We start from the raw sequence: 27484 nt of genomic DNA on the forward strand, positions 1-27484 counted from the left end.
GTGTCGTGCTGGAGGGCGCCACTGGTAGCGATGTGGGCTTCCTCGCCTCGCCTCGCCTCGCCTCACACCAGGTGTCTGCGTAGTTTGCAGTGCATTCGCACCATTCCTATCCCTGTCCCTGTCCCCGTCCCGACTTGTCCCGACTTTGCTCGACGCAAGCATGACAAATGTCTGCGGGACGAGACGAGGCGACTAAGGAATACATTCGTGGTTACAAATCAAATTTGGAACTCTACACTCCTACACAACAATAGGCGGTGACGTATTTCAGAAATCACCTGCCGATTCGTACTGTTTTGTCGTTTTCAAAGTCTTCTTGGCAAACTTGGTTAGCACATTCTCCCTCAAACTGAGTTAATTACTGCATTTTCGTACCATTACAGTAGTTTAAAAGGCTTTAGGAAGCATCTCTGTCACAACAGAAAGGTAGTTTGAAAATTGGGCTGGCGACATAATAAAAAAAAAACAAAAGGAAGGGAGCCAACAGCACCCGGGTTTCCCAGGCGGTCACCCATCCAAGTACTAGCCGGGCCCGATGATGCTTAACTTCGGTGATCGGACGAGAACCGGTGTATTCATCATGGTATGGCCGTTGGCGCTCATCTAATGTAGGAGCACGGCAGAATACGCGTTCGGCTTTTCTCCCAACACACAAAATGTTAGTTTTCGGCCGCATTTGACGAAAGCGCTTCCTTCCGCAACCGCCAGTTCCTCGAGGACGGCGCGGGGAGGCGCGCCCGGCGTCCCAGCAGAGCGACGGCCGAATTGGCGGGCGCACCGCCGCGTGTGTGAGACGCACTGCTGCTCGTTGCACCCCCTGTCATTCGCTGGGCGCGTGCAGCCTTCGACACTAGCGGAGGACGCATCTTGTCCCTGGTGTTCAGCGGAGGGCCTGTGCGGGGTGTGGTAGTGTCATGCTAAAGGGCGCCACAGGTAGCGATGTGGGCTTCCTCGCCTCGCCTCGCCTCGCTCACACCAGGTGTCTGCGTAGTTTGCAGTGCATTCGCACCATTCCTATCCCTGTCCCTGTCCCCGTCCCGACTTGTCCCGACTTTGCTCGACTGCCGCTCGCTGCCGCTCGGGTCGTGGTCCATATGACAGCGCAAGCACGACAAACGTCTGCGGGACGAGACGAGACGACTAAGGAATACATTCGTGGTTACAAATCAAATTTGGAACTCTACACTCCTACACAACAATAGGCGGTGACGTATTTCAGAAATCACCTGCCGATTCGTACTGTTTTGTCGTTTTCAAAGTCTTCTTGGCAAACTTGGTTAGCACATTCTCCCTCAAACTGAGTTAATTACTGCATTTTCGTACCATTACAGTAGTTTAAAAGGCTTAAGGAAGCTTCTTTGTCACAACAGAAAGGTAGTTTGAAAATTGGGCTGGCGACATAACAAAAAAACAAAAGGAAGGGAGCCAACAGCACCCGGGTTTCCCAGGCGGTCACCCATCCAAGTACTAGCCGGGTCCGATGATGCTTAACTTCGGTGATCGGACGAGAACCGGTGTATTCATCATGGTATGGCCGTTGGCGCTCATCTAATGTAGGAGCACGGCAGAATTCGCGTTCGGCTTTTCTCCCAACACACAAAATGTTAGTTTTCGGCCGCATTTGACGAAAGCGCTTCCTTCCGCAACCGCCAGTTCCTCGTGGACGGCGCGGGGAGGCGCGCTCGGCGTCCCAGCAGAGCGACGGCCGAATTGGCGGGCGCACCGCCGCGTGTGTGAGACGCACTGCTGCTCGTTGCACCCCCTGTCATTCGCTGGGCGCGTGCAGCCTTCGACACTAGCGGAGGACGCATCTTGTCCCTGGTGTTCAGCGGAGGGCCTGTGCGGGGTGTGGCAGTGTCGTGCTGGAGGGCGCCATTGGTAGCGATGTGGGCTTCCTCGCCTCGCCTCGCCTCGCATCACACCAGGTGTCTGCGTAGTTTGCAGTGCATTCGCACCATTCCTATCCCTGTCCCTGTCCCCGTCCCGACTTGTCCCGACTTTGCTCGACTGCCGCTCGCTGCCGCTCAGGTCGTGGTCCATATGACAGCGCAAGCACGACAAACGTCTGCGGGACGAGACGAGACGACTAAGGAATACATTCGTGGTTACAAATCAAATTTGGAACTCTACACTCCTACACAACAATAGGCGGTGACGTATTTCAGAAATCACCTGCCGATTCGTACTGTTTTGTCGTTTTCAAAGTCTTCTTGGCAAACTTGGTTAGCACATTCTCCCTCAAACTGAGTTAATTACTGCATTTTCGTACCATTAGAGTAGTTGAAAAGGCTTAAGGAAGCACCTTTGTCACAACAGAAAGGTAGTTTGAAAATTGGGCTGGCGACATAACAAAAAAACAAAAGGAAGGGAGCCAACAGCACCCGATGGTATGGCCGTTGGCGCTCATCTAATGTAGGAGCACGGCAGAATTCGCGTTCGGCTTTTCTCCCAACACACAAAATGTTAGTTTTTGGCCGCATTTGACGAAAGCGCTTCCTTCCGCAACCGCCAGTTCCTCGAGGACGGCGCGGGGAGGCGCGCCCGGCGTCCCAGCAGAGCGACGGCCGAATTGGCGGGCGCACCGCCGCGTGTGTGAGACGCACTGCTGCTCGTTGCATCCCCAATCATTCGCTGGGCGCGTGCAGCCTTCGACACTAGCGGAGGACGCATCTTGTCCCTGGTGTTCAGCGGAGGGCCTGTGCGGGGTGTGGTAGTGTCATGCTGGAGGGCGCCACTGGTAGCGATGTGGGCTTCCTCGCCTCGCCTCGCCTCGCTCACACCAGGTGTCTGCGTAGTTTGCAGTGCATTCGCACCATTCCTATCCCTGTCCCTGTCCCCGTCCCGACTTGTCCCGACTTTGCTCGACTGCCGCTCGCTGCAGCTCGGGTCGTGGTCCATATGACAGCGCAAGCACGACAAACGTCTGCGGGACGAGACGAGACGACTAAGGAATACATTCGTGGTTACAAATCAAATTTGGAACTCTACACTCCTACACAACAATAGGCGGTGACGTATTTCAGAAATCACCTGCCGATTCGTACTGTTTTGTCGTTTTCAAAGTCTTCTTGGCAAACTTGGTTAGCACATTCTCCCTCAAACTGAGTTAATTACTGCATTTTCGTACCATTACAGTAGTTTAAAAGGCTTAAGGAAACATCTTATTCACAACAGAAAGGTAGTTTGAAAATTGGGCTGGCGACATAACAAAAAAACAAAAGGAAGGGAGCCAACAGCACCCGGGTTTCCCAGGCGGTCACCCATCCAAGTACTAGCCGGGCCCGATGATGCTTAACTTCGGTGATCGGACGAGAACCGGTGTATTCATCATGGTATGGCCTTTGGCGCTCATCTAATGTAGGAGCACGGCAGAATTCGCGTTCGGCTTTTCTCCCAACACACTAAATGTTAGTTTTTGGCCGCATTTGACGAAAGCGCTTCCTTCCGCAACCGCCAGTTCCTCGAGGACGGCGCGGGGAGGCGCGCCCGGCGTCCCAGCAGAGCGACGGCCGAATTGGCGGGCGCACCGCCGCGTGTGTTAGACGCACTGCTGCTCGTTGCACCCCCTGTCATTCGCTGGGCGCGTGCAGCCTTCGACACTAGCGGAGGACGCATCTTGTCCCTGGTGTTCAGCGGAGGGCCTGTGCGGGGTGTGGCAGTGTCGTGCTGGAGGGCGCCACTGGTAGCGATGTGGGCTTCCTCGCCTCGCCTCACACCAGGTGTCTGCGTAGTTTGCAGTGCATTCGCACCATTCCTATCCCTGTCCCTGTCCCCGTCCGGACTTGTCCCGACTTTGCTCGACTGCCGCTCGCTGCCGCTCGGGTCGTGGCCCATATGACAGCGCAAGCACGACAAACGTCTGCGGGACGAGACGAGACGACTAAGGAATACATTCGTGGTTACAAATCAAATTTGGAACTCTACACTCCTACACAACAATAGGCGGTGACGTATTTCAGAAATCACCTGCCGATTCGTACTGTTTTGTCGTTTTCAAAGTCTTCTTGGCAAACTTGGTTAGCACATTCTCCCTCAAACTGAGTTAATTACTGCATTTTCGTACCATTACAGTAGTTTAAAAGGCTTAAGGAAGCATCTTTGTCACAACAGAAAGGTAGTTTGAAAATTGGGCTGGCGACATAACAAAAAAACAAAAGGAAGGGAGCCAACAGCACCCAGGTTTCCCAGGCGGTCACCCATCCAAGTACTAGCCGGGCCCGATAATGCTTAACTTCGGTGATCGGACGAGAACCGGTGTATTCATCATGGTATGGCCGTTGGCGCTCATCTAATGTAGGAGCACGGCAGAATTCGCGTTCGGCTTTTCTCCCAACACACAAAATGTTAGTTTTCGGCCGCATTTGACGAAAGCGCTTCCTTCCGCAACCGCCAGTTCCTCGAGGACGGCGCGGGGAGGCGCGGCCGGCGTCCCAGCAGAGTGACGGCCGAAATGGAGGGCGCACCGCCGCGTGTGTGAGACGCACTGCTGCTCGTTGCACCCCCTGTCATTCGCTGGGCGCGTGCAGCCTTCGACACTAGCGGAGGACGCATCTTGTCCCGGGTGTTCAGCGGAGGGCCTGTGCAGGGTGCGGCAGTGTCGTGCTGGAGGGCCCACTGGTAGCAATGTGGGCTTCCTCGCCTCGCCTCGCCTCGCCTCACACCTGGTGTCTGCGTAGTTTGCAGTGCATTTGCACCATTCCTATCCCTGTCCCTGTCCCCGTCCCGACTTGTCCCGACTTAGCTCGACTGCCGCTCGCTGCCGCTCGGGCCGTGGTCCATATCACAGCGCAAGCACGACAAACGTCTGCGGGACGAGACGAGACGAGACGCGACGAGACGACTAAGGAATAAATTCGTGGTTACAAATCAAATTTGGAACTCTACACTCCTACACAACAATAGGCGGTGACGTATTTCAGAAATCACCTGCAGATTCGTACTGTTTTGTCGTTATCAAAGTATTCTTGGCAAACTTGGTTAGCACATTCTCCCTCAATCTGAGTTAATTACTGCATTTTCGTACCATTACAGTAGTTTAAAAGGCTTAAGGAAGCATCTTTGTCACAACAGACAGGTAGTTTGAAAATTGGGCTGGCGACATAACAAAAATAAAAAACAGGAAGGGAGCCAACAGCACCCGGGTTTCCCAGGCGGTCACCCATCCAAGTACTAGCCGGGCCCGATGATGCTTAACTTCGGTGATCGTACGAGAACCGGTGTATTCATCATGGTATGGCCGTTGGCGCTCATCTAACGTAGGAGCACGGCAGAATTCGCGTTCAGCTCTTCTCCCAACACACAAAATGTTAGTTTTCGGCCGCATTTGACGAAAGCGCTTCCTTCCGCAACCGCCAGTTCCTCGAGGACGGCGCGGGGAGGCGCGCCCGGCGTCCCAGCAGAGTGACGGCCGAATTGGCGGGCGCACCGCCGCGTGTGTGAGACGCACTGCTGCTCGTTGCCCCCCCTGTCATTCGCTGGGCGCGTGCAGCCTTCGACACTAGCGGAGGACGCATCTTGTCCCTGGTGTTCAGCGGAGGGCCTGTGCGGGGTGCGGCAGTGTCGTGCTGGAGGGCCCACTGGTAGCGATGTGGGCTTCCTCGCCTCGCCTCGCCTCGCCTCGCCTCGCCTCGCCACGCCTCACACTTGGTGTCTGCGTAGTTTGCAGTGCATTCGCACCATTCCTATCCCTGTCCCTGTCCCCGTCCCGACTTGTCCCGACTTTGCTCGACTGCAGCTCGCCGCCGCTCGGGTCGTGGTCCATATGACAGCGCAAGCACGACAAACGTCTGCGGGAAGAGACGAGACGACTAAGGAATAAATTCGTGGTTACAAATCAAATTTGGAACTCTACACTCCTACACAACAATAGGCGGTGACGTATTTCAGAAATCACCTGCCGATTCGTACTGTTTTGTCGTTTTCAAAGTCTTCTTGGCAAACTTGGTTAGCACATTCTCCCTCAAACTGAGTTAATTACTGCATTTTCGTACCATTACAGTAGTTTAAAAGGCTTAAGGAAGCATCTTTGTCACAACAGAAAGGTAGTTTGAAAATTGGGCTGGCGATATAACAAAAAAAAAACAGGAAGGGAGCCAACAGCACCCGGGTTTAACAGGCGGTCACCCATCCAAGTACTAGCCGGGCCCGAAGATGCTTAACTTCGGTGATCGGACGAGAACCGGTGTATTCATCATGGTATGGCCGTTGGCGCTCATCTAATGTAGGAGCACGGCAGGATTCGCGTTCGGCGTTTCTCCCAACACACAAAATGTTAGTTTTCGGCCGCATTTGACGAAAGCGCTTCCTTCCGCAACCGCCAGTTCCTCGAGGACGGCGCGGGGAGGCGCGCCCGGCGTCCCAGCAGAGTGACGGCCGAATTGGCGGGCGCACCGCCGCGTGTGTGAGACGCACTGCTGCTCGTTGCACCCCCTGTCATTCGCGCGTGCAGCCTTCGACACTAGCGGAGGACGCATCTTGGCCCTGGTGTTCAGCGGAGGGCCTGTGCGGGGTGCGGCAGTGTCGTGCTGGAGGGCCCACTGGTAGCGATGTGGGCTTCCTCGCCACGCCTCGCCTCGCCTCTCACCAGGTGTCTGCGTAGTTTGCAGTGCATTCGCACCATTCCTATCCCTGTCCCTGTCCCCGTCCCGACTTGTCCCGACTTTGCTCGACTGCCGCTCGCTGCCGCTCAGGTCGTGGTCCATATGACAGCGCAAGCACGACAAACGTCTGCGGGACGAGACGAGACGAGACGAGACGAGACGACTAAGGAATAAATTCGTGGTTACAAATCAAATTTGGAACTCTACACTCCTACACAACAATAGGCGGTGACGTATTTCAGAAACCACCTGCCGATTCGTACTGTTTTGTCGTTTTCAAAGTCTTCTTGGCAACCTTGGTTAGCACATTCTCCCTCAAACTGAGTTAATTACTGCATTTTCGTACCATTACAGTAGTTTACAAGGCTTAAGGAAGCATCTTTGTCACAACAGAAAGGTAGTTTGAAAATTGGGCTGGCGACATAACAAAAAAAAAAAAAACAGGAAGGGAGCCAACAGCACCCGGGTTTCCTAGGCGGTCACCCATCCAAGTACTAGCCGGGCACGATGATGGTTAACTTCGGTGATCGGACGAGAACAGGTGTATTCATCATGGTATGGCCGTTGGCGCTCATCTAATGTAGGAGCACGGCAGAATTCGCGTTCGGCGTTTCTCCCAACAAACAAAATGTTAGTTTTCGGCCGCATTTGACGAAAGCGCTTCCTTCCGCAACCGCCAGTTCCTCGAGGACGGCGCGGGGAGGCGCGCCCGGCGTCCCAGCAGAGTGACGGCCGAATTGGCGGGCGCACCGCCGCGTGTGTGAGACGCACTGCTGCTCGTTGCACCCCCTGTCATTCGCTGGGCGCGTGCAGCCTTCGACACTAGCGGAGGACGCATCTTGGCCCTTGTGTTCAGCGGAGGGCCTGTGCGGGGTGCGGCAGTGTCGTGCTGGAGGGCCCACTGGTAGCGATGTGGGCTTCCTCGCCTCGCCTCGCCTCGCCTCACACCAGGTGTCTGCGTAGTTTGCAGTGCATTCGCACCATTCCTATCCCTGTCCCTGTCCCCGTCCCGACTTGTCCCGCCTTTGCTCGACGCAAGCATGACAAATGTCTGCGGGACGAGACGAGACGACTAAGGAAAACATTCGTGGTTACAAATCAAATTTGGAACTCTACACTCCTACACAACAATAGGCGGTGACGTATTTCAGAAATCACCTGCCGATTCGTACTGTTTTGTCGTTTTCAAAGTCTTCTTGGCAAACTTGGTTAGCACATTCTCCCTCAAACTGAGTTAATTACTGCATTTTCGTACCATTACAGTAGTTTAAAAGGCTTAAGGAAGCATCTTTGTCACAACAGAAAGGTAGTTTGAAAATTGGGCTGGCGACATAACAAAAAAACAAAAGGAAGGGAGCCAACAGCACCCGGGTTTCCCAGGCGGTCACCCATCCAAGTACTAGCCGGGCCCGATGATGCTTAACTTCGGTGATCGGACGAGAACCGGTGTATTCATCATGGTATGGCCGTTGGCGCTCATCTAATGTAGGAGCACGGCAGAATTCGCGTTCGGCTTTTCTCCCAACACACAAAATGTTAGTTTTCGGCCGCATTTGACGAAAGCGCTTCCTTCCGCAACCGCCAGTTCCTCGAGGACGGCGCGGGGAGGCGCGCCCGGCGTCCCAGCAGAGCGACGGCCGAATTGGCGGGCGCACCGCCGCGTGTGTGAGACGCTTTGCTGCTCGTTGCACCCCCTGTCATTCGCTGGGCGCCTGCAGCCTTCGACACTAGCGGAGGACGCATCTTGTCCCTGGTGTTCAGCGAAGGGCCTGTGCGGGGTGTGGCAGTGTCGTGCTGGAGGGCGCCACTGGTAGCGATGTGGGCTTCCACGCCTCGCCTCACACCAGGTGTCTGCGTAGTTTGCAGTGCATTCGCACCATTCCTATCCCTGTCCCTGTCCCCGTCCCGACTTGTCCCGACTTTGCTCGACTGCCGCTCGCTGCCGCTCGGGTCGTGGTCCATATGACAGCGCAAGCACGACAAACGTCTGCGGGACGAGACGAGACGACTAAGGAATACATTCGTGGTTACAAATCAAATTTGGAACTCTACACTCCTACACAACAATAGGCGGTGACGTATTTCAGAAATCACCTGCCGATTCGTACTGTTTTGTCGTTTTCAAAGTCTTCTTGGCAAACTTGGTTAGCACATTCTCCCTCAAACTGAGTTAATTACTGCATTTTCGTACCATTACAGTAGTTTAAAAGGCTTAAGGAAGCATCTTTGTCACAACAGAAAGGTAGTTTGAAAATTGGGCTGGCGACATAACAAAAAAACAAAAGGAAGGGAGCCAACAGCACCCGGGTTTCCCAGGCGGTCACCCATCCAAGTACTAGCCGGGCCCGATGATGCTTAACTTCGGTGATCGGACGAGAACCGGTGTATTCATCATGGTATGGCCGTTGGCGCTCATCTAATGTAGGAGCACGGCAGAATTCGCGTTCGGCTTTTCTCCCAACACACAAAATGTTAGTTTTCGGCCGCATTTGACGAAAGCGCTTCCTTCCGCAACCGCCAGTTCCTCGAGGACGGCGCGGGGAGGCGCGCCCGGCGTCCCAGCAGAGCGACGGCCGAATTGGCGGGCGCACCGCCGCGTGTGTGAGACGCACTGCTGCTCGTTGCACCCCCTGTCATTCGCTGGGCGCGTGCAGCCTTCGACACTAGCGGAGGACGCATCTTGTCCCTGGTGTTCAGCGGAGGGCCTGTGCGGGGTGTGGCAGTGTCGTGCTGGAGGGCGCCACTGGTAGCGATGTGGGCTTCCTCGCCTCGCCTCGCCTCGCCTCGCCTCACACCAGGTGTCTGCGTAGTTTGCAGTGCATTCGCACCATTCCTATCCCTGTTCCTGTCCCCGTCCCGACTTGTCCCGACTTTGCTCGACTGCCGCTCGCTGCCGCTCGGGTCGTGGTCCATATGACAGCGCAAGCACGACAAACGTCTGCGGGACGAGACGAGACGACTAAGGAATACATTCGTGGTTACAAATCAAATTTGGAACTCTACACTCCTACACAACAATAGGCGGTGACGTATTTCAGAAATCACCTGCCGATTCGTACTGTTTTGTCGTTTTCAAAGTCTTCTTGGCAAACTTGGTTAGCACATTCTCCCTCAAACTGAGTTAATTACTGCATTTTCGTACCATTACAGTAGTTTAAAAGGCTTAAGGAAGCATCTTTGTCACAACAGAAAGGTAGTTTGAAAATTGGGCTGGCGACATAACAAAAAAACAAAAGGAAGGGAGCCAACAGCACCCGGGTTTCCCAGGCGGTCACCCATCCAAGTACTAGCCGGGCCCGATGATGCTTAACTTCGGTGATCGGACGAGAACCGGTGTATTCATCATGGTATGGCCGTTGGCGCTCATCTAATGTAGGAGCACGGCAGAATTCGCGTTCGGCTTTTCTCCCAACACACAAAATGTTAGTTTTCGGCCGCATTTGACGAAAGCGCTTCCTTCCGCAACCGCCAGTTCCTCGAGGACGGCGCGGGGAGGCGCGCCCGGCGTCCCAGCAGAGCGACGGCCGAATTGGCGGGCGCACCGCCGCGTGTGTGAGACGCACTGCTGCTCGTTGCACCCCCTGTCATTCGCTGGGCGCGTGCAGCCTTCGACTCTAGCGGAGGACGCATCTTGTCCCTGGTGTTCAGCGGAGGGCTTGTGCGGGGTGTGGCAGTGTCGTGCTGGAGGGCGCCACTGGTAGCGATGTGGGCTTCCTCGCCTCGCCTCGCCTCGCCTCACACCAGGTGTCTGCGTAGTTTGCAGTGCATTCGCACCATTCCTATCCCTGTCCCTGTCCCCGTCCCGACTTGTCCCGACTTTGCTCGACGCAAGCATGACAAATGTCTGCGGGACGAGACGAGGCGACTAAGGAATACATTCGTGGTTACAAATCAAATTTGGAACTCTACACTCCTACACAACAATAGGCGGTGACGTATTTCAGAAATCACCTGCCGATTCGTACTGTTTTGTCGTTTTCAAAGTCTTCTTGGCAAACTTGGTTAGCACATTCTCCCTCAAACTGAGTTAATTACTGCATTTTCGTACCATTACAGTAGTTTAAAAGGCTTTAGGAAGCATCTCTGTCACAACAGAAAGGTAGTTTGAAAATTGGGCTGGCGACATAATAAAAAAAAAACAAAAGGAAGGGAGCCAACAGCACCCGGGTTTCCCAGGCGGTCACCCATCCAAGTACTAGCCGGGCCCGATGATGCTTAACTTCGGTGATCGGACGAGAACCGGTGTATTCATCATGGTATGGCCGTTGGCGCTCATCTAATGTAGGAGCACGGCAGAATACGCGTTCGGCTTTTCTCCCAACACACAAAATGTTAGTTTTCGGCCGCATTTGACGAAAGCGCTTCCTTCCGCAACCGCCAGTTCCTCGAGGACGGCGCGGGGAGGCGCGCCCGGCGTCCCAGCAGAGCGACGGCCGAATTGGCGGGCGCACCGCCGCGTGTGTGAGACGCACTGCTGCTCGTTGCACCCCCTGTCATTCGCTGGGCGCGTGCAGCCTTCGACACTAGCGGAGGACGCATCTTGTCCCTGGTGTTCAGCGGAGGGCCTGTGCGGGGTGTGGTAGTGTCATGCTAAAGGGCGCCACAGGTAGCGATGTGGGCTTCCTCGCCTCGCCTCGCCTCGCTCACACCAGGTGTCTGCGTAGTTTGCAGTGCATTCGCACCATTCCTATCCCTGTCCCTGTCCCCGTCCCGACTTGTCCCGACTTTGCTCGACTGCCGCTCGCTGCCGCTCGGGTCGTGGTCCATATGACAGCGCAAGCACGACAAACGTCTGCGGGACGAGACGAGACGACTAAGGAATACATTCGTGGTTACAAATCAAATTTGGAACTCTACACTCCTACACAACAATAGGCGGTGACGTATTTCAGAAATCACCTGCCGATTCGTACTGTTTTGTCGTTTTCAAAGTCTTCTTGGCAAACTTGGTTAGCACATTCTCCCTCAAACTGAGTTAATTACTGCATTTTCGTACCATTACAGTAGTTTAAAAGGCTTAAGGAAGCTTCTTTGTCACAACAGAAAGGTAGTTTGAAAATTGGGCTGGCGACATAACAAAAAAACAAAAGGAAGGGAGCCAACAGCACCCGGGTTTCCCAGGCGGTCACCCATCCAAGTACTAGCCGGGTCCGATGATGCTTAACTTCGGTGATCGGACGAGAACCGGTGTATTCATCATGGTATGGCCGTTGGCGCTCATCTAATGTAGGAGCACGGCAGAATTCGCGTTCGGCTTTTCTCCCAACACACAAAATGTTAGTTTTCGGCCGCATTTGACGAAAGCGCTTCCTTCCGCAACCGCCAGTTCCTCGTGGACGGCGCGGGGAGGCGCGCTCGGCGTCCCAGCAGAGCGACGGCCGAATTGGCGGGCGCACCGCCGCGTGTGTGAGACGCACTGCTGCTCGTTGCACCCCCTGTCATTCGCTGGGCGCGTGCAGCCTTCGACACTAGCGGAGGACGCATCTTGTCCCTGGTGTTCAGCGGAGGGCCTGTGCGGGGTGTGGCAGTGTCGTGCTGGAGGGCGCCACTGGTAGCGATGTGGGCTTCCTCGCCTCGCCTCGCCTCGCATCACACCAGGTGTCTGCGTAGTTTGCAGTGCATTCGCACCATTCCTATCCCTGTCCCTGTCCCCGTCCCGACTTGTCCCGACTTTGCTCGACTGCCGCTCGCTGCCGCTCAGGTCGTGGTCCATATGACAGCGCAAGCACGACAAACGTCTGCGGGACGAGACGAGACGACTAAGGAATACATTCGTGGTTACAAATCAAATTTGGAACTCTACACTCCTACACAACAATAGGCGGTGACGTATTTCAGAAATCACCTGCCGATTCGTACTGTTTTGTCGTTTTCAAAGTCTTCTTGGCAAACTTGGTTAGCACATTCTCCCTCAAACTGAGTTAATTACTGCATTTTCGTACCATTAGAGTAGTTGAAAAGGCTTAAGGAAGCACCTTTGTCACAACAGAAAGGTAGTTTGAAAATTGGGCTGGCGACATAACAAAAAAACAAAAGGAAGGGAGCCAACAGCACCCGATGGTATGGCCGTTGGCGCTCATCTAATGTAGGAGCACGGCAGAATTCGCGTTCGGCTTTTCTCCCAACACACAAAATGTTAGTTTTTGGCCGCATTTGACGAAAGCGCTTCCTTCCGCAACCGCCAGTTCCTCGAGGACGGCGCGGGGAGGCGCGCCCGGCGTCCCAGCAGAGCGACGGCCGAATTGGCGGGCGCACCGCCGCGTGTGTGAGACGCACTGCTGCTCGTTGCATCCCCAATCATTCGCTGGGCGCGTGCAGCCTTCGACACTAGCGGAGGACGCATCTTGTCCCTGGTGTTCAGCGGAGGGCCTGTGCGGGGTGTGGTAGTGTCATGCTGGAGGGCGCCACTGGTAGCGATGTGGGCTTCCTCGCCTCGCCTCGCCTCGCTCACACCAGGTGTCTGCGTAGTTTGCAGTGCATTCGCACCATTCCTATCCCTGTCCCTGTCCCCGTCCCGACTTGTCCCGACTTTGCTCGACTGCCGCTCGCTGCAGCTCGGGTCGTGGTCCATATGACAGCGCAAGCACGACAAACGTCTGCGGGACGAGACGAGACGACTAAGGAATACATTCGTGGTTACAAATCAAATTTGGAACTCTACACTCCTACACAACAATAGGCGGTGACGTATTTCAGAAATCACCTGCCGATTCGTACTGTTTTGTCGTTTTCAAAGTCTTCTTGGCAAACTTGGTTAGCACATTCTCCCTCAAACTGAGTTAATTACTGCATTTTCGTACCATTACAGTAGTTTAAAAGGCTTAAGGAAGCATCTTTGTCACAACAGAAAGGTAGTTTGAAAATTGGGCTGGCGACATAACAAAAAAACAAAAGGAAGGGAGCCAACAGCACCCGGGTTTCCCAGGCGGTCACCCATCCAAGTACTAGCCGGGTCCGATGATGCTTAACTTCGGTGATCTGACGAGAACCGGTGTATTCATCATGGTATGGCCGTTGGCGCTCATCTAATGTAGGAGCACGGCAGAATTCGCGTTCGGCTTTTCTCCCAACACACAAAATGTTAGTTTTCGGCCGCATTTGACGAAAGCGCTTCCTTCCGCAACCGCCAGTTCCTCGTGGACGGCGCGGGGAGGCGCGCTCGGCGTCCCAGCAGAGCGACGGCCGAATTGGCGGGCGCACCGCCGCGTGTGTGAGACGCACTGCTGCTCGTTGCACCCCCTGTCATTCGCTGGGCGCGTGCAGCCTTCGACACTAGCGGAGGACGCATCTTGTCCCTGGTGTTCAGCGGAGGGCCTGTGCGGGGTGTGGCAGTGTCGTGCTGGAGGGCGCCACTGGTAGCGATGTGGGCTTCCTCGCCTCGCCTCACACCTGGTGTCTGCGTAGTTTGCAGTGCATTCGCACCATTCCTATCCCTGTCCCTGTCCCCGTCCCGACTTGTCCCGACTTTGCTCGACTGCCGCTCGCTGCCGCTCGGGTCGTGGTCCATATGACAGCGCAAGCACGACAAACGTCTGCGGGACGAGACGAGACGACTAAGGAATACATTCGTGGTTACAAATCAAATTTGGAACTCTACACTCCTACACAACAATAGGCGGTGACGTATTTCAGAAATCACCTGCCGATTCGTACTGTTTTGTCGTTTTCAAAGTCTTCTTGGCAAACTTGGTTAGCACATTCTCCCTCAAACTGAGTTAATTACTGCATTTTCGTACCATTACAGTAGTTTAAAAGGCTTAAGGAAGCTTCTTTGTCACAACAGAAAGGTAGTTTGAAAATTGGGCTGGCGACATAACAAAAAAACAAAAGGAAGGGAGCCAACAGCACCCGGGTTTCCCAGGCGGTCACCCATCCAAGTACTAGCCGGGCGCGATGATGCTTAACTTCGGTGATCGGACGAGAACCGGTGTATTCATCATGGTATGGCCGTTGGCGCTCATCTAATGTAGGAGCACGGCGGAATTCGCGTTCGCCTTTTCTCCCAACACACAAAATGTTAGTTTTCGGCCGCATTTGACGAAAGCGCTTCCTTCCGCAACCGCCAGTTCCTCGAGGACGGCGCGGGGAGGCGCGCCCGGCGTCCCAGCAGAGCGACGGCCGAATTGGCGGGCGCACCGCCGCGTGTGTGAGACGCACTGCTGCTCGTTGCACCCTCTGTCATTCGCTGGGCGCGTGCAGCCTTCGACACTAGCGGAGGACGCATCTTGTTCCTGGTGTTCAGCGGAGGGCCAGTGCGGGGTGTGGCAGTGTCGTGCTGGAGGGCGCCACTGGTAGCGATGTGGGCTTCCTCGCCTCGCCTCGCCTCGCCTCACACCAGGTGTCTGCGTAGTTTGCAGTGCATTCGCACCATTCCTATCCCTGTCCCTGTCCCCGTCCCGACTTGTCCCGACTTTGCTCGACTGCCGCTCGCTGCCGCTCGGGTCGTGGTCCATATGACAGCGCAAGCACGACAAACGTCTGCGGGACGAGACGAGACGACTAAGGAATACATTCGTGGTTACAAATCAAATTTGGAACTCTACACTCCTACACAACAATAGGCGGTGACGTATTTCAGAAATCACCTGCCGATTCGTACTGTTTTGTCGTTTTCAAAGTCTTCTTGGCAAACTTGGTTAGCACATTCTCCCTCAAACTGAGTTAATTACTGCATTTTCGTACCATTACAGTAGTTTAAAAGGCTTAAGGAAGCTTCTTTGTCACAACAGAAAGGTAGTTTGAAAATTGGGCTGGCGACATAACAAAAAAACAAAGGGAAGGGAGCCAACAGCACCCGGGTTTCCAAGGCGGTCACCCATCCAAGTACTAGCCGGGCGCGATGATGCTTAACTTCGGTGATCGGACGAGAACCGGTGTATTTATCATGGTATGGCCGTTGGCGCTCATCTAATGTAGGAGCACGGCAGAATTCGCGTTCGGCTTTTCTCCCAACACACAAAATGTTAGTTTTCGGCCGCATTTGACGAAAGCGCTTCCTTCCGCAACCGCCAGTTCCTCGTGGACGGCGCAGGGAGGCGCGCTCGGCGTCCCAGCAGAGCGACGGCCGAATTGGCGGGCGCACCGCCGCGTGTGTGAGACGCACTGCTGCTCGTTGCACCCCCTGTCATTCGCTGGGCGCGTGCAGCCTTCGACACTAGCGGAGGACGCATCTTGTCCCTGGTGTTCAGCGGAGGGCCTGTGCGGGGTGTGGCAGTGTCGTGCTGGAGGGCGCCACTGGTAGCGATGTGGGCTTCCTCGCCTCGCCTCACACCTGGTGTCTGCGTAGTTTGCAGTGCATTCGCACCATTCCTATCCCTGTCCCTGTCCCCGTCCCGACTTGTCCCGACTTTGCTCGACTGCCGCTCGCTGCCGCTCGGGTCGTGGTCCATATGACAGCGCAAGCACGACAAACGTCTGCGGGACGAGACGAGACGACTAAGGAATACATTCGTGGTTACAAATCAAATTTGGAACTCTACACTCCTACACAACAATAGGCGGTGACGTATTTCAGAAATCACCTGCCGATTCGTACTGTTTTGTCGTTTTCAAAGTCTTCTTGGCAAACTTGGTTAGCACATTCTCCCTCAAACTGAGTTAATTACTGCATTTTCGTACCATTACAGTAGTTTAAAAGGCGTAAGGATGCTTCTTTGTCACAACAGAAAGGTAGTTTGAAAATTGGGCTGGCGACATAACAAAAAAACAAAAGGAAGGGAGCCAACAGCACCCGGGTTTCCCAGGCGGTCACCCATCCAAGTACTAGCCGGGCGCGATGATGCTTAACTTCGGTGATCGGACGAGAACCGGTGTATTCATCATGGTATGGCCGTTGGCGCTCATCTAATGTAGGAGCACGGCAGAATTCGCGTTCGGCTTTTCTCCCAACACACAAAATGTTAGTTTTCGGCCGCATTTGACGAAAGCGCTTCCTTCCGCAACCGCCAGTTCCTCGAGGACGGCGCGGGGAGGCGCGCCCGGCGTCCCAGCAGAGCGACGGCCGAATTGGCGGGCGCACCGCCGCGTGTGTGAGACGCACTGCTGCTCGTTGCACCCCCTGTCATTCGCTGGGCGCGTGCAGCCTTCGACACTAGCGGAGGACGCATCTTGTCCCTGGTGTTCAGCGGAGGGCCTGTGCGGGGTGTGGCAGTGTCGTGCTGGAGGGCGCCACTGGTAGCGATGTGGGCTTCCTCGCCTCGCCTCGCCTCGCCTCGCCTCACACCAGGTGTCTGCGTAGTTTGCAGTGCATTCGCACCATTCCTATCCCTGTCCCTGTCCCCGTCCCGACTTGTCCCGACTTTGCTCGACTGCCGCTCGCTGCCGCTCGGGTCGTGGTCCATATGACAGCGCAAGCACGACAAACGTCTGCGGGACGAGACGAGACGACTAAGGAATACATTCGTGGTTACAAATCAAATTTGGAACTCTACACTCCTACACAACAATAGGCGGTGACGTATTTCAGAAATCACCTGCCGATTCGTACTGTTTTGTCGTTTTCAAAGTCTTCTTGGCAAACTTGGTTAGCACATTCTCCCTCAAACTGAGTTAATTACTGCATTTTCGTACCATTACAGTAGTTTAAAAGGCTTAAGGAAGCTTCTTTGTCACAACAGAAAGGTAGTTTGAAAATTGGGCTGGCGACATAACAAAAAAACAAAAGGAAGGGAGCCAACAGCACCCGGGTTTCCCAGGCGGTCACCCATCCAAGTACTAGCCGGGCGCGATGATGCTTAACTTCGGTGATCGGACGAGAACCGGTGTATTCATCATGGTATGGCCGTTGGCGCTCATCTAATGCAGGAGCACGGCGGAATTCGCGTTCGGCTTTTCTCCCAACACACAAAATGTTAGTTTTCGGCCGCATTTGACGAAAGCGCTTCCTTCCGCAACCGCCAGTTCCTCGAGGACGGCGCGGGGAGGCGCGCCCGGCGTCCCAGCAGAGCGACGGCCGAATTGGCGGGCGCACCCCGGCGTGTGTGAGACGCACTGCTGCTCGTTGCACCCCCTGTCATTCGCTGGGCGCGTGCAGCCTTCGACACTAGCGGAGGACGCATCTTGTCCCTGGTGTTCAGCGGAGGGCCTGTGCGGGGTGTGGCAGTGTCGTGCTGGAGGGCGCCACTGGTAGCGATGTGGGCTTCCTCGCCTCGCCTCGCCACGCCTCTCCTCGCCTCGCCTCACACCAGGTGTCTGCGTAGTTTGCAGTGCATTCGCACCATTCCTATCCCTGTCCCTGTCCCCGTCCCGACTTGTCCCGACTTTGCTCGACTGCCGCTCGCTGCCGCTCGGGTCGTCGTCCATATGACAGCGCAAGCACGACAAACGTATGCGGGACGAGACGAGACGAGACGAGACGAGACGACTAAGGAATAAATTCGTGGTTACAAATCAAATTTGGAACTCTACACTCCTACACAACAATAGGCGGTGACGTATTTCAGAAATCACCTGCCGATTCGTACTGTTTTGTCGTTTTCAAAGTCTTCTTGGCAAACTTGGTTAGCACATTCTCCCTCAAACTGAGTTAATTACTGCATTTTCGTACCATTACAGTAGTTTAAAAGGCTTAAGGAAGCATCTTTGTCACAACAGGAAGGTAGTTTGAAAATTGGGCTGGCGACATAACAAAAAAACAAAAGGAGGGGAGCCAACAGCACCCGATGGTATGGCCGTTGGCGCTCATCTAATGTAGGAGCACGGCAGAATTCGCGTTCGGCTTTTCTCCCAACACACAAAATGTTAGTTTTCGGCCGCATTTGACGAAAGCGCTTCCTTCCGCAACCGCCAGTTCCTCGAGGACGGCGCGGGGAGGCGCGCCCGGCGTCCCAGCAGAGCGACGGCCGAATTGGCGGGCGCACCGCCGCGTGTGTGAGACGCACTGCTGCTCGTTGCACCCCCTGTCATTCGCTGGGCGCGTGCAGCCTTCGACACTAGCGGAGGACGCATCTTGTCCCTGGTGTTCAGCGGAGGGCCTGTGCGGGGTGTGGCAGTGTCGTGCTGGAGGGCGCCACTGGTAGCGATGTGGGCTTCCTCGCCTCGCCTCGCCTCGCCTCACACCAGGTGTCTGCGTAGTTTGCAGTGCATTCGCACCATTCCTATCCCTGTCCCTGTCCCCGTCCCGACTTGTCCCGACTTTGCTCGACTGCCGCTCGCTGCCGCTCGGGTCGTGGTCCATATGACAGCGCAAGCACGACAAACGTCTGCGGGACGAGACGAGACGACTAAGGAATACATTCGTGGTTACAAATCAAATTTGGAACTCTACACTCCTACACAACAATAGGCGGTGACGTATTTCAGAAATCACCTGCCGATTCGTACTGTTTTGTCGTTTTCAAAGTCTTCTTGGCAAACTTGGTTAGCACATTCTCCCTCAAACTGAGTTAATTACTGCATTTTCGTACCATTACAGTAGTTTAAAAGGCTTAAGGAAGCATCTTTGTCACAACAGAAAGGTAGTTTGAAAATTGGGCTGGCGACATAATAAAAAAAAAACAAAAGGAAGGGAGCCAACAGCACCCGGGTTTCCCAGGCGGTTACCCATCCAAGTACTAGCCGGGCCCGATGATGCTTAACTTCGGTGATCGGACGAGAACCGGTGTATTCATCATGGTATGGCCGTTGGCGCTCATCTAATGTAGGAGCACGGCAGAATTCGCGTTCGGCTTTTCTCCCAACACACTAAATGTTAGTTTTCGGCCGCATTTGACGAAAGCGCTTCCCTCCGCAACCGCCAGTTCCTCGAGGACGGCGCGGGGAGGCGCGGCCGGCGTCCCAGCAGAGCGACGGCCGAATTGGCGGGCGCACCGCCGCGTGTGTGAGACGCACTGCTGCTCGTTGCACCCCCTGTCATTCGCTGGGCGCGTGCACCCTTCGACACTAGCGGAGGACGCATCTTGTCCCTGGTGTTCAGCGGAGGGCCTGTGCGGGGTGTTGCAGTGTCGTGCTGGAGGGCGCCACTGGTAGCGATGTGGGTTTCCTCGCCTCGCCTCGCCTCGCCTCGCCTCACACCAGGTGTCTGCGTAGTTTGCAGTGCATTCGCACCATTCCTATCCCTGTCCCTGTCCCCGTCCCGACTTGTCCCGACTTTGCTCGACTGCCGTTCGCTGCCGCTCGGATCGTGGTCCATATGACAGCGCAAGCACGACAAACGTCTGCGGGACGAGACGAGACGACTAAGGAATACATTCGTGGTTACAAATCAAATTTGGAACTCTACACTCCTACACAACAATAGGCGGTGACGTATTTCAGAAATCACCTGCCGATTCGTACTGTTTTGTCGTTTTCAAAGTCTTCTTGGCAAACTTGGTTAGCACATTCTCCCTCAAACTGAGTTAATTACTGCATTTTCGTACCATTACAGTAGTTTAAATGTCTTAAGGAAGCATCTTTGTCACAACAGAAAGGTAGTTTGAAAATTGGGCTGGCGACATAATAAAAAAAACAAAAGGAAGGGAGCTAACAGCACCCGGGTTTCCCAGGCGGTCACCCATCCAAGTACTAGCCGGGCCCGATGGTGCTTAACTTCGGTGATCGGACGAGAACCGGTGTATTCATCATGGTATGGCCGTTGGCGCTCATCTAATGTAGGAGCACGGCAGAATTCGCGTTCGGCTTTTCTCCCAACACACAAAATGTTAGTTTTCGGCCGCATTTGACGAAAGCGCTTCCTTCCGCAACCGCCAGTTCCTCGAGGACGGCGCGGGGAGGCGCGCCCGGCGTCCCAGCAGAGCGACGGCCGAATTGGCGGGCGCACCGCCGCGTGTGTGAGACGCACTGCTGCTCGTTGCACCCCCTGTCATTCGCTGGGCGCGTGCAGCCTTCGACACTAGCGGAGGACGCATCTTGTCCCTGGTGTTCAGCGGAGGGCCTGTGCGGGGTGTGGCAGTGTCGTGCTGGAGGGCGCCACTGGTAGCGATGTGGGCTTCCTCGCCTCGCCTCACACCAGGTGTCTGCGTAGTTTGCAGTGCATTCGCACCATTCCTATCCCTGTCCCTGTCCCCGTCCCGACTTGTCCCGACTTTGCTCGACTGCCGCTCGCTGCCGCTCGGGTCGTGGTCCATATGACAGTGCAAGCACGACAAACGTCTGCGGGACGAGACGAGACGACTAAGGAATACATTCGTGGTTACAAATCAAATTTGGAACTCTACACTCCTACACAACAATAGGCGGTGACGTATTTCAGAAATCACCTGCCGATTCGTACAGTTTTGTCGTTTTCAAAGTCTTCTTGGCAAACTTGGTTAGCACATTCTTCCTCAAACTGAGTTAATTACTGCATTTTCGTACCATTACAGTAGTTTAAAAGGCTTAAGGAAGCATCTTTGTCACAACAGAAAGGTAGTTTGAAAATTGGGCTGGCGACATAACAAAAAAACAAAAGGAAGGGAGCCAACAGCACCCGGGTTTCCCAGGCGGTCACCCATCCAAGTACTAGCCGGGCTCGATGATGCTTAACTTCGGTGATCGGACGAGAACCGGTGTATTCATCATGGTATGGCCGTTGGCGCTCATCTAATGTAGGAGCACGGCAGAATTCGCGTTCGGCTTTTCTCCCAACACACAAAATGTTAGTTTTCGGCCGCATTTGACGAAAGCGCTTCCTTCCGCAACCGCCAGTTCCCCGAGGACGGCGCGGGGAGGCGCGCCCGGCGTCCCAGCAGAGCGACGGCCGAATTGGCGGGCGCACCGCCGCGTGTGTGAGACGCACTGCTGCTCGTTGCACCCCCTGTCATTCGCTGGGCGCGTGCAGCCTTCGACACTAGCGGAGGACGCATCTTGTCCCTGGTGTTCAGCGGAGGGCCTGTGCGGGGTGTGGCAGTGTCGCGCTGGAGGGCGCCACTGGTAGCGATGTGGGCTTCCTCGCCTCGCCTCGCCTCGCCTCGCCTCACACCAGGTGTCTGCGTAGTTTGCAGTGCATTCGCACCATTCCTATCCCTGTCCCTGTCCCCTTCCCGACTTGTCCCGACTTTGCTCGACTGCCGCTCGCTGCCGCTCGGGTCGTGGTCCATATGACAGCGCAAGCACGACAAACGTCTGCGGGACGAGACGAGACGACTAAGGAATACATTCGTGGTTACAAATCAAATTTGGAACTCTACACTCCTACACAACAATAGGCGGTGACGTATTTCAGAAATCACCTGCCGATTCGTACTGTTTTGTCGTTTTCAAAGTCTTCTTGGCAAACTTGGTTAGCACATTCTCCCTCAAACTGAGTTAATTACTGCATTTTCGTACCATTACAGTAGTTTAAAAGGCTTAAGGAAGCATCTTTGTCACAACAGAAAGGTAGTTTGAAAATTGGGCTGGCGACATAACAAAAAAACAAAAGGAAGGGAGCCAACAGCACCCGGGTTTCCCAGGCGGTCACCCATCCAAGTACTAGCCGGGCTCGATGATGCTTAACTTCGGTGATCGGACGAGAACCGGTGTATTCATCATGGTATGGCCGTTGGCGCTCATCTAATGTAGGAGCACGGCAGAATTCGCGTTCGGCTTTTCTCCCAACACACAAAATGTTAGTTTTCGGCCGCATTTGACGAAAGCGCTTCCTTCCGCAACCGCCAGTTCCTCGAGGACGGCGCGGGGAGGCGCGCCCGGCGTCCCAGCAGAGCGACGGCCGAATTGGCGGGCGCACCGCCGCGTGTGTGAGACGCACTGCTGCTCGTTGCACCCCCTGTCATTCGCTGGGCGCGTGCAGCCTTCGACACTAGCGGAGGACGCATCTTGTCCCTGGTGTTCAGCGGAGGGCCTGTGCGGGGTGTGGCAGTGTCGTGCTGGAGGGCGCCACTGGTAGCGATGTGGGCTTCCTCGCCTCGCCTCGCCTCGCCTCGCCTCACACCAGGTGTCTGCGTAGTTTGCAGTGCATTCGCACCATTCCTATCCCTGTCCCTGTCCCCGTCCCGACTTGTCCCGACTTTGCTCGACTGCCGCTCGCTGCCGCTCGGGTCGTGGTCCATATGACAGCGCAAGCACGACAAACGTCTGCGGGACGAGACGAGACGACTAAGGAATACATTCGTGGTTACAAATCAAATTTGGAACTCTACACTCCTACACAACAATAGGCGGTGACGTATTTCAGAAATCACCTGCCGATTCGTACTGTTTTGTCGTTTTCAAAGTCTTCTTGGAAAACTTGGTTAGCACATTCTCCCTCAAACTGAGTTAATTACTGCATTTTCGTACCATTACAGTAGTTTAAAAGGCTTAAGGAAGCATCTTTGTCACAACAGAAAGGTAGTTTGAAAATTGGGCTGGCGACATAACAAAAAAACAAAAGGAAGGGAGCCAACAGCACCCGGGTTTCCCAGGCGGTCACCCATCCAAGTACTAGCCGGGCCCGATGATGCTTAACTTCGGTAATCGGACGAGAACCGGTGTATTCATCATGGTATGGCCGTTGGCGCTCATCTAATGTAGGAGCACGGCAGAATTCGCGTTCGGCTTTTCTCCCAACACACAAAATGTTAGTTTTCGGCCGCATTTGACTAAAGCGCTTCCTTCCGCAACCGCCAGTTCCTCGAGGACGGCGCGGGGAGGCGCGGCCGGCGTCCCAGCAGAGCGACGGCCGAATTGGCGGGCGCACCGCCGCGTGTGTGAGACGCACTGCTGCTCGTTGCACCCCCTGTCATTCGCTGGGCGCTTGCAGCCTTCGACACTAGCGGAGGACGCATCTTGTCCCTGGTGTTCAGCGGAGGGCCTGTGCGGGGTGTGGCAGTGTCGTGCTGGAGGGCGCCACTGGTAGCGATGTGGGCTTCCTCGCCTCGCATCGCCTCGCCTCACACCAGGTGTCTGCGTAGTTTGCAGTGCATTCGCACCATTCCTATCCCTGTCCCTGTCCCCGTCCCGACTTGTCCCGACTTTGCTCGACTGCCGCTCGCTGCCGCTCGGGTCGTGGTCCATATGACAGCGCAAGCACGACAAACGTCTGCGGGACGAGACGAGACGACTAAGGAATACATTCGTGGTTACAAATCAAATTTGGAACTCTACACTCCTACACAACAATAGGCGGTGACGTATTTCAGAAATCACCTGCCGATTCGTACTGTTTTGTCGTTTTCAAAGTCTTCTTGGCAAACTTGGTTAGCACATTCTCCCTCAAACTGAGTTAATTACTGCATTTTCGTACCATTACAGTAGTTTAAAAGGCTTAAGGAAGCATCTTTGTCACAACAGAAAGGTAGTTTGAAAATTGGGCTGGCGACATAACAAAAAAACAAAAGGAAGGGAGCCAACAGCACCCGGGTTTCCCAGGCGGTCACCCATCCAAGTACTAGCCGGGCCCGATGATGCTTAACTTCGGTAATCGGACGAGAACCGGTGTATTCATCATGGTATGGCCGTTGGCGCTCATCTAATGTAGGAGCACGGCAGAATTCGCGTTCGGCTTTTCTCCCAACACACAAAATGTTAGTTTTCGGCCGCATTTGACGAAAGCGCTTCCTTCCGCAACCGCCAGTTCCTCGAGGACGGCGCGGGGAGGCGCGCCCGGCGTCCCAGCAGAGCGACGGCCGAATTGGCGGGCGCACCGCCGCGTGTGTGAGACGCACTGCTGCTCGTTGCACCCCCTGTCATTCGCTGGGCGCTTGCAGCCTTCGACACTAGCGGAGGACGCATCTTGTCCCTGGTGTTCAGCGGAGGGCCTGTGCGGGGTGTGGCAGTGTCGTGCTGGAGGGCGCCACTGGTAGCGATGTGGGCTTCCTCGCCTCGCCTCGCCTCGCCTCGCCTCACACCAGGTGTCTGCGTAGTTTGCAGTGCATTCGCACCATTCCTATCCCTGTCCCTGTCCCCGTCCCGACTTGTCCCGACTTTGCTCGACTGCCGCTCGCTGCCGCTCGGGTCGTGGTCCATATGACAGCGCAAGCACGACAAACGTCTGCGGGACGAGACGAGACGACTAAGGAATACATTCGTGGTTACAAATCAAATTTGGAACTCTACACTCCTACACAACAATAGGCGGTGACGTATTTCAGAAATCACCTGCCGATTCGTACTGTTTTGTCGTTTTCAAAGTCTTCTTGGCAAACTTGGTTAGCACATTCTCCCTCAAACTGAGTTAATTACTGCATTTTCGTACCATTACAGTAGTTTAAAAGGCTTAAGGAAGCTTCTTTGTCACAACAGAAAGGTAGTTTGAAAATTGGGCTGGCGACATAACAAAAAAACAAAAGGAAGGGAGCCAACAGCACCCGGGTTTCCCAGGCGGTCACCCATCCAAGTACTAGCCGGGCCCGATGATGCTTAACTTCGGTGATCGGACGAGAACCGGTGTATTCATCATGGTATGGCCGTTTGCGCTCATCTAATGTAGGAGCACGGCAGAATTCGCGTTCGGCTTTTCTCCCAACACACAAAATGTTAGTTTTCGGCCACATTTGACGAAAGCGCTTCCTTCCGCAACCGCCAGTTCCTCGAGGACGGCGCGGGGAGGCGCGCCCGGCGTCCCAGCAGAGCGACGGCCGAATTGGCGGGCGCACCGCCGCGTGTGTGAGACGCACTGCTGCTCGTTGCACCCCCTGTCATTCGCTGGGCGCGTGCAGCCTTCGACACTAGCGGAGGACGCATCTTGTCCCTGGTGTTCAGCGGAGGGCCTGTGCGGGGTGTGGCAGTGTCGTGCTGGAGGGCGCCACTGGTAGCGATGTGGGCTTCCTCGCCTCGCCTCGCCTCGCCTCGCCTCACACCAGGTGTCTGCGTAGTTTGCAGTGCATTCGCACCATTCCTATCCCTGTCCCTGTCCCCGTCCCGGCTTGTCCCGACTTTGCTCGACTGCCGCTCGCTGCCGCTCGGGTCGTGGTCCATATGACAGCGCAAGCACGACAAAACGTCTGCGGGACGAGACGAGACGACTAAGGAATACATTCGTGGTTACAAATCAAATTTGGAACTCTACACTCCTACACAACAATAGGCGGTGACGTATTTCAGAAAACACCTGCGATTCGTACTGTTTTGTCGTTTTTAAAGTCTTCTTGGCAAACTTGGTTAGCACATTCTCCCTCAAACTGAGTTAATTACTGCATTTTCGTACCATTACAGTAGTTTAAAAGGCTTAAGGAAGCATCTTTGTCACAACAGATAGGTAGTTTGAAAATTGGGCTGGCGACATAACAAAAAAACAAAAGGAAGGGAGCCAACAGCTCCCGGGTTTCCAAGGCTGTCACCCATCCAAGTACTAGCCGGGCCCGATGATGCTTAACTTCGGTGATCGGACGAGAACCGGTGTATTAATCATGGTATGGCCGTTGGCGCTCATCTAATGTAGGAGCACGGCAGAATTCGCGTTCGGCTTTTCTCCCAACACACAAAATGTTAGTTTTCGGCCGCATTTGACGAAAGCGCTTCCTTCCGCAACCGCCAGTTCCTCGAGGACGGCGCGGGGAGGCGCGGCCGGCATCCCAGCAGAGCGACGGCCGAATTGGCGGGCGCACCGCCGCGTGTGTGAGACGCACTGCTGCTCGTTGCACCCCCTGTCATTCGCTGGGCGCGTGCAGCCTTCGACACTAGCGGAGGACGCATCTTGTCCCTGGTGTTCAGCGGAGGGCCTGTGCGGGGTGTGGCAGTGTCGTGCTGGAGGGCGCCACTGGTAGCGATGTGGGCTTCCTCGCCTCGCCTCGCCTCGCCTCGCCTCGCCTCACACCAGGTGTCTGCGTAGTTTGCAGTGCATTCGCACCATTCCTATCCCTGTCCCTGTCCCCGTCCCGACTTGTCCCGACTTTGCTCGACTGCCGCTCGCTGCCGCTCGGGTCGTGGTCCATATGACAGCGCAAGCACGACAAACGTCTGCGGGACGAGACGAGACGACTAAGGAATACATTCGTGGTTACAAATCAAATTTGGAACTCTACACTCCTACACAACAATAGGCGGTGACGTATTTCAGAAAACACCTGCCGATTCGTACTGTTTTGTCGTTTTCAAAGTCTTCTTGGCAAACTTGGTTAGCACATTCTCCCTCAAACTGAGTTAATTACTGCATTTTCGTACCATTACAGTAGTTTAAAAGGCTTAAGGAAGCATCTTTGTCACAACAGAAAGGTAGTTTGAAAATTGGGCTGGCGACATAACAAAAAAACAAAAGGAAGGGAGCCAACAGCACCCGGGTTTCCCAGGCGGTCACCCATCCAAGTACTAGCCGGGCCCGATGATGCTTAACTTCGGTGATCGGACGAGAACCGGTGTATTCATCATGGTATGGCCGTTGGCGCTCATCTAATGTAGGAGCACGGCAGAATTCGCGTTCGGCTTTTCTCCCAACACACAAAATGTTAGTTTTCGGCCGCATTTGACGAAAGCGCTTCCTTCCGCAACCGCCAGTTCCTCGAGGACGGCGCAGGGAGGCGCGCCTGGCGTCCCAGCAGAGCGACGGCCGAATTGGCGGGCGCACCGCCGCGTGTGTGAGACGCACTGCTGCTCGTTGCACCCCCTGTCATTCGCTGGGCGCGTGCAGCCTTCGACACTAGCGGAGGACGCATCTTGTCCCTGGTGTTCAGCGGAGGGCCTGTGCGGGGTGTGGCAGTGTCATGCTGGAGGGCGCCACTGGTAGCGATGTGGGCTTCCTCGCCTCGCCTCGCCTCGCCTCACACCAGGTGTCTGCGTAGTTTGCAGTGCATTCGCACCATTCCTATCCCTGTCCCTGTCCCCGTCCCGACTTGTCCCGACTTTGCTCGACTGCCGCTCGCTGCCGCTCGGGTCGTGGTCCATATGACAGCGCAAGCACGACAAACGTCTGCGGGACGAGACGAGACGACTAAGGAATACATTCGTGGTTACAAATCAAATTTGGAACTCTACACTCCTACACAACAATAGGCGGTGACGTATTTCAGAAATCACCTGCCGATTCGTACTGTTTTGTCGTTTTCAAAGTC

General features: G+C 54.9%; 26 non-coding genes across 26 annotated transcripts; all 26 read right to left on the bottom strand.

Annotated features, from left to right (window-relative positions):
* Positions 1 to 478: 478 nt before the first annotated feature.
* On the bottom strand, positions 479 to 597 carry LOC126185500 (5S ribosomal RNA). The gene has a single exon (XR_007537189.1). It is a non-coding gene; the product is annotated as a 5S ribosomal RNA (ribosomal RNA).
* Positions 598 to 1423: 826 nt separating this feature from the next.
* Positions 1424 to 1542, bottom strand: LOC126186312 (5S ribosomal RNA). The gene has a single exon (XR_007537410.1). It is a non-coding gene; the product is annotated as a 5S ribosomal RNA (ribosomal RNA).
* Positions 1543 to 3227: 1685 nt separating this feature from the next.
* Positions 3228 to 3346, bottom strand: LOC126186506 (5S ribosomal RNA). Its single transcript, XR_007537597.1, has one exon. It is a non-coding gene; the product is annotated as a 5S ribosomal RNA (ribosomal RNA).
* An 817-nt stretch (positions 3347 to 4163) lies between these two features.
* Positions 4164 to 4282, bottom strand: LOC126186419 (5S ribosomal RNA). The gene has a single exon (XR_007537513.1). It is a non-coding gene; the product is annotated as a 5S ribosomal RNA (ribosomal RNA).
* Positions 4283 to 5125: 843 nt separating this feature from the next.
* LOC126186288 (5S ribosomal RNA) lies at positions 5126 to 5244 on the bottom strand. The gene has a single exon (XR_007537387.1). It is a non-coding gene; the product is annotated as a 5S ribosomal RNA (ribosomal RNA).
* An 846-nt stretch (positions 5245 to 6090) lies between these two features.
* LOC126185329 (5S ribosomal RNA) lies at positions 6091 to 6209 on the bottom strand. Its single transcript, XR_007537089.1, has one exon. It is a non-coding gene; the product is annotated as a 5S ribosomal RNA (ribosomal RNA).
* An 840-nt stretch (positions 6210 to 7049) lies between these two features.
* Positions 7050 to 7168, bottom strand: LOC126185415 (5S ribosomal RNA). Its single transcript, XR_007537170.1, has one exon. It is a non-coding gene; the product is annotated as a 5S ribosomal RNA (ribosomal RNA).
* A 786-nt stretch (positions 7169 to 7954) lies between these two features.
* LOC126185512 (5S ribosomal RNA) lies at positions 7955 to 8073 on the bottom strand. Its single transcript, XR_007537190.1, has one exon. It is a non-coding gene; the product is annotated as a 5S ribosomal RNA (ribosomal RNA).
* Positions 8074 to 8890: 817 nt separating this feature from the next.
* On the bottom strand, positions 8891 to 9009 carry LOC126185525 (5S ribosomal RNA). Its single transcript, XR_007537192.1, has one exon. It is a non-coding gene; the product is annotated as a 5S ribosomal RNA (ribosomal RNA).
* An 832-nt stretch (positions 9010 to 9841) lies between these two features.
* LOC126185536 (5S ribosomal RNA) lies at positions 9842 to 9960 on the bottom strand. The gene has a single exon (XR_007537193.1). It is a non-coding gene; the product is annotated as a 5S ribosomal RNA (ribosomal RNA).
* Positions 9961 to 10750: 790 nt separating this feature from the next.
* Positions 10751 to 10869, bottom strand: LOC126185547 (5S ribosomal RNA). The gene has a single exon (XR_007537194.1). It is a non-coding gene; the product is annotated as a 5S ribosomal RNA (ribosomal RNA).
* An 826-nt stretch (positions 10870 to 11695) lies between these two features.
* LOC126186313 (5S ribosomal RNA) lies at positions 11696 to 11814 on the bottom strand. The gene has a single exon (XR_007537411.1). It is a non-coding gene; the product is annotated as a 5S ribosomal RNA (ribosomal RNA).
* Positions 11815 to 13499: 1685 nt separating this feature from the next.
* LOC126186351 (5S ribosomal RNA) lies at positions 13500 to 13618 on the bottom strand. The gene has a single exon (XR_007537448.1). It is a non-coding gene; the product is annotated as a 5S ribosomal RNA (ribosomal RNA).
* An 817-nt stretch (positions 13619 to 14435) lies between these two features.
* On the bottom strand, positions 14436 to 14554 carry LOC126186606 (5S ribosomal RNA). Its single transcript, XR_007537671.1, has one exon. It is a non-coding gene; the product is annotated as a 5S ribosomal RNA (ribosomal RNA).
* An 827-nt stretch (positions 14555 to 15381) lies between these two features.
* LOC126185378 (5S ribosomal RNA) lies at positions 15382 to 15500 on the bottom strand. Its single transcript, XR_007537135.1, has one exon. It is a non-coding gene; the product is annotated as a 5S ribosomal RNA (ribosomal RNA).
* An 817-nt stretch (positions 15501 to 16317) lies between these two features.
* LOC126186607 (5S ribosomal RNA) lies at positions 16318 to 16436 on the bottom strand. The gene has a single exon (XR_007537672.1). It is a non-coding gene; the product is annotated as a 5S ribosomal RNA (ribosomal RNA).
* Positions 16437 to 17268: 832 nt separating this feature from the next.
* Positions 17269 to 17387, bottom strand: LOC126186608 (5S ribosomal RNA). Its single transcript, XR_007537673.1, has one exon. It is a non-coding gene; the product is annotated as a 5S ribosomal RNA (ribosomal RNA).
* Positions 17388 to 19106: 1719 nt separating this feature from the next.
* On the bottom strand, positions 19107 to 19225 carry LOC126186281 (5S ribosomal RNA). The gene has a single exon (XR_007537381.1). It is a non-coding gene; the product is annotated as a 5S ribosomal RNA (ribosomal RNA).
* An 833-nt stretch (positions 19226 to 20058) lies between these two features.
* LOC126185231 (5S ribosomal RNA) lies at positions 20059 to 20177 on the bottom strand. Its single transcript, XR_007536993.1, has one exon. It is a non-coding gene; the product is annotated as a 5S ribosomal RNA (ribosomal RNA).
* An 817-nt stretch (positions 20178 to 20994) lies between these two features.
* On the bottom strand, positions 20995 to 21113 carry LOC126186471 (5S ribosomal RNA). The gene has a single exon (XR_007537563.1). It is a non-coding gene; the product is annotated as a 5S ribosomal RNA (ribosomal RNA).
* An 832-nt stretch (positions 21114 to 21945) lies between these two features.
* Positions 21946 to 22064, bottom strand: LOC126186472 (5S ribosomal RNA). Its single transcript, XR_007537564.1, has one exon. It is a non-coding gene; the product is annotated as a 5S ribosomal RNA (ribosomal RNA).
* An 832-nt stretch (positions 22065 to 22896) lies between these two features.
* On the bottom strand, positions 22897 to 23015 carry LOC126186407 (5S ribosomal RNA). The gene has a single exon (XR_007537501.1). It is a non-coding gene; the product is annotated as a 5S ribosomal RNA (ribosomal RNA).
* An 827-nt stretch (positions 23016 to 23842) lies between these two features.
* On the bottom strand, positions 23843 to 23961 carry LOC126186408 (5S ribosomal RNA). Its single transcript, XR_007537502.1, has one exon. It is a non-coding gene; the product is annotated as a 5S ribosomal RNA (ribosomal RNA).
* Positions 23962 to 24793: 832 nt separating this feature from the next.
* LOC126186402 (5S ribosomal RNA) lies at positions 24794 to 24912 on the bottom strand. The gene has a single exon (XR_007537496.1). It is a non-coding gene; the product is annotated as a 5S ribosomal RNA (ribosomal RNA).
* An 832-nt stretch (positions 24913 to 25744) lies between these two features.
* Positions 25745 to 25863, bottom strand: LOC126185399 (5S ribosomal RNA). The gene has a single exon (XR_007537155.1). It is a non-coding gene; the product is annotated as a 5S ribosomal RNA (ribosomal RNA).
* Positions 25864 to 26700: 837 nt separating this feature from the next.
* Positions 26701 to 26819, bottom strand: LOC126185559 (5S ribosomal RNA). The gene has a single exon (XR_007537195.1). It is a non-coding gene; the product is annotated as a 5S ribosomal RNA (ribosomal RNA).
* Positions 26820 to 27484: the final 665 nt, after the last annotated feature.

The sequence above is a fragment of the Schistocerca cancellata genome, chromosome 4, assembly GCF_023864275.1.
Source record: "Schistocerca cancellata isolate TAMUIC-IGC-003103 chromosome 4, iqSchCanc2.1, whole genome shotgun sequence".
In the NCBI taxonomy this organism is placed as follows: Eukaryota; Metazoa; Arthropoda; class Insecta; order Orthoptera; family Acrididae; genus Schistocerca; species Schistocerca cancellata.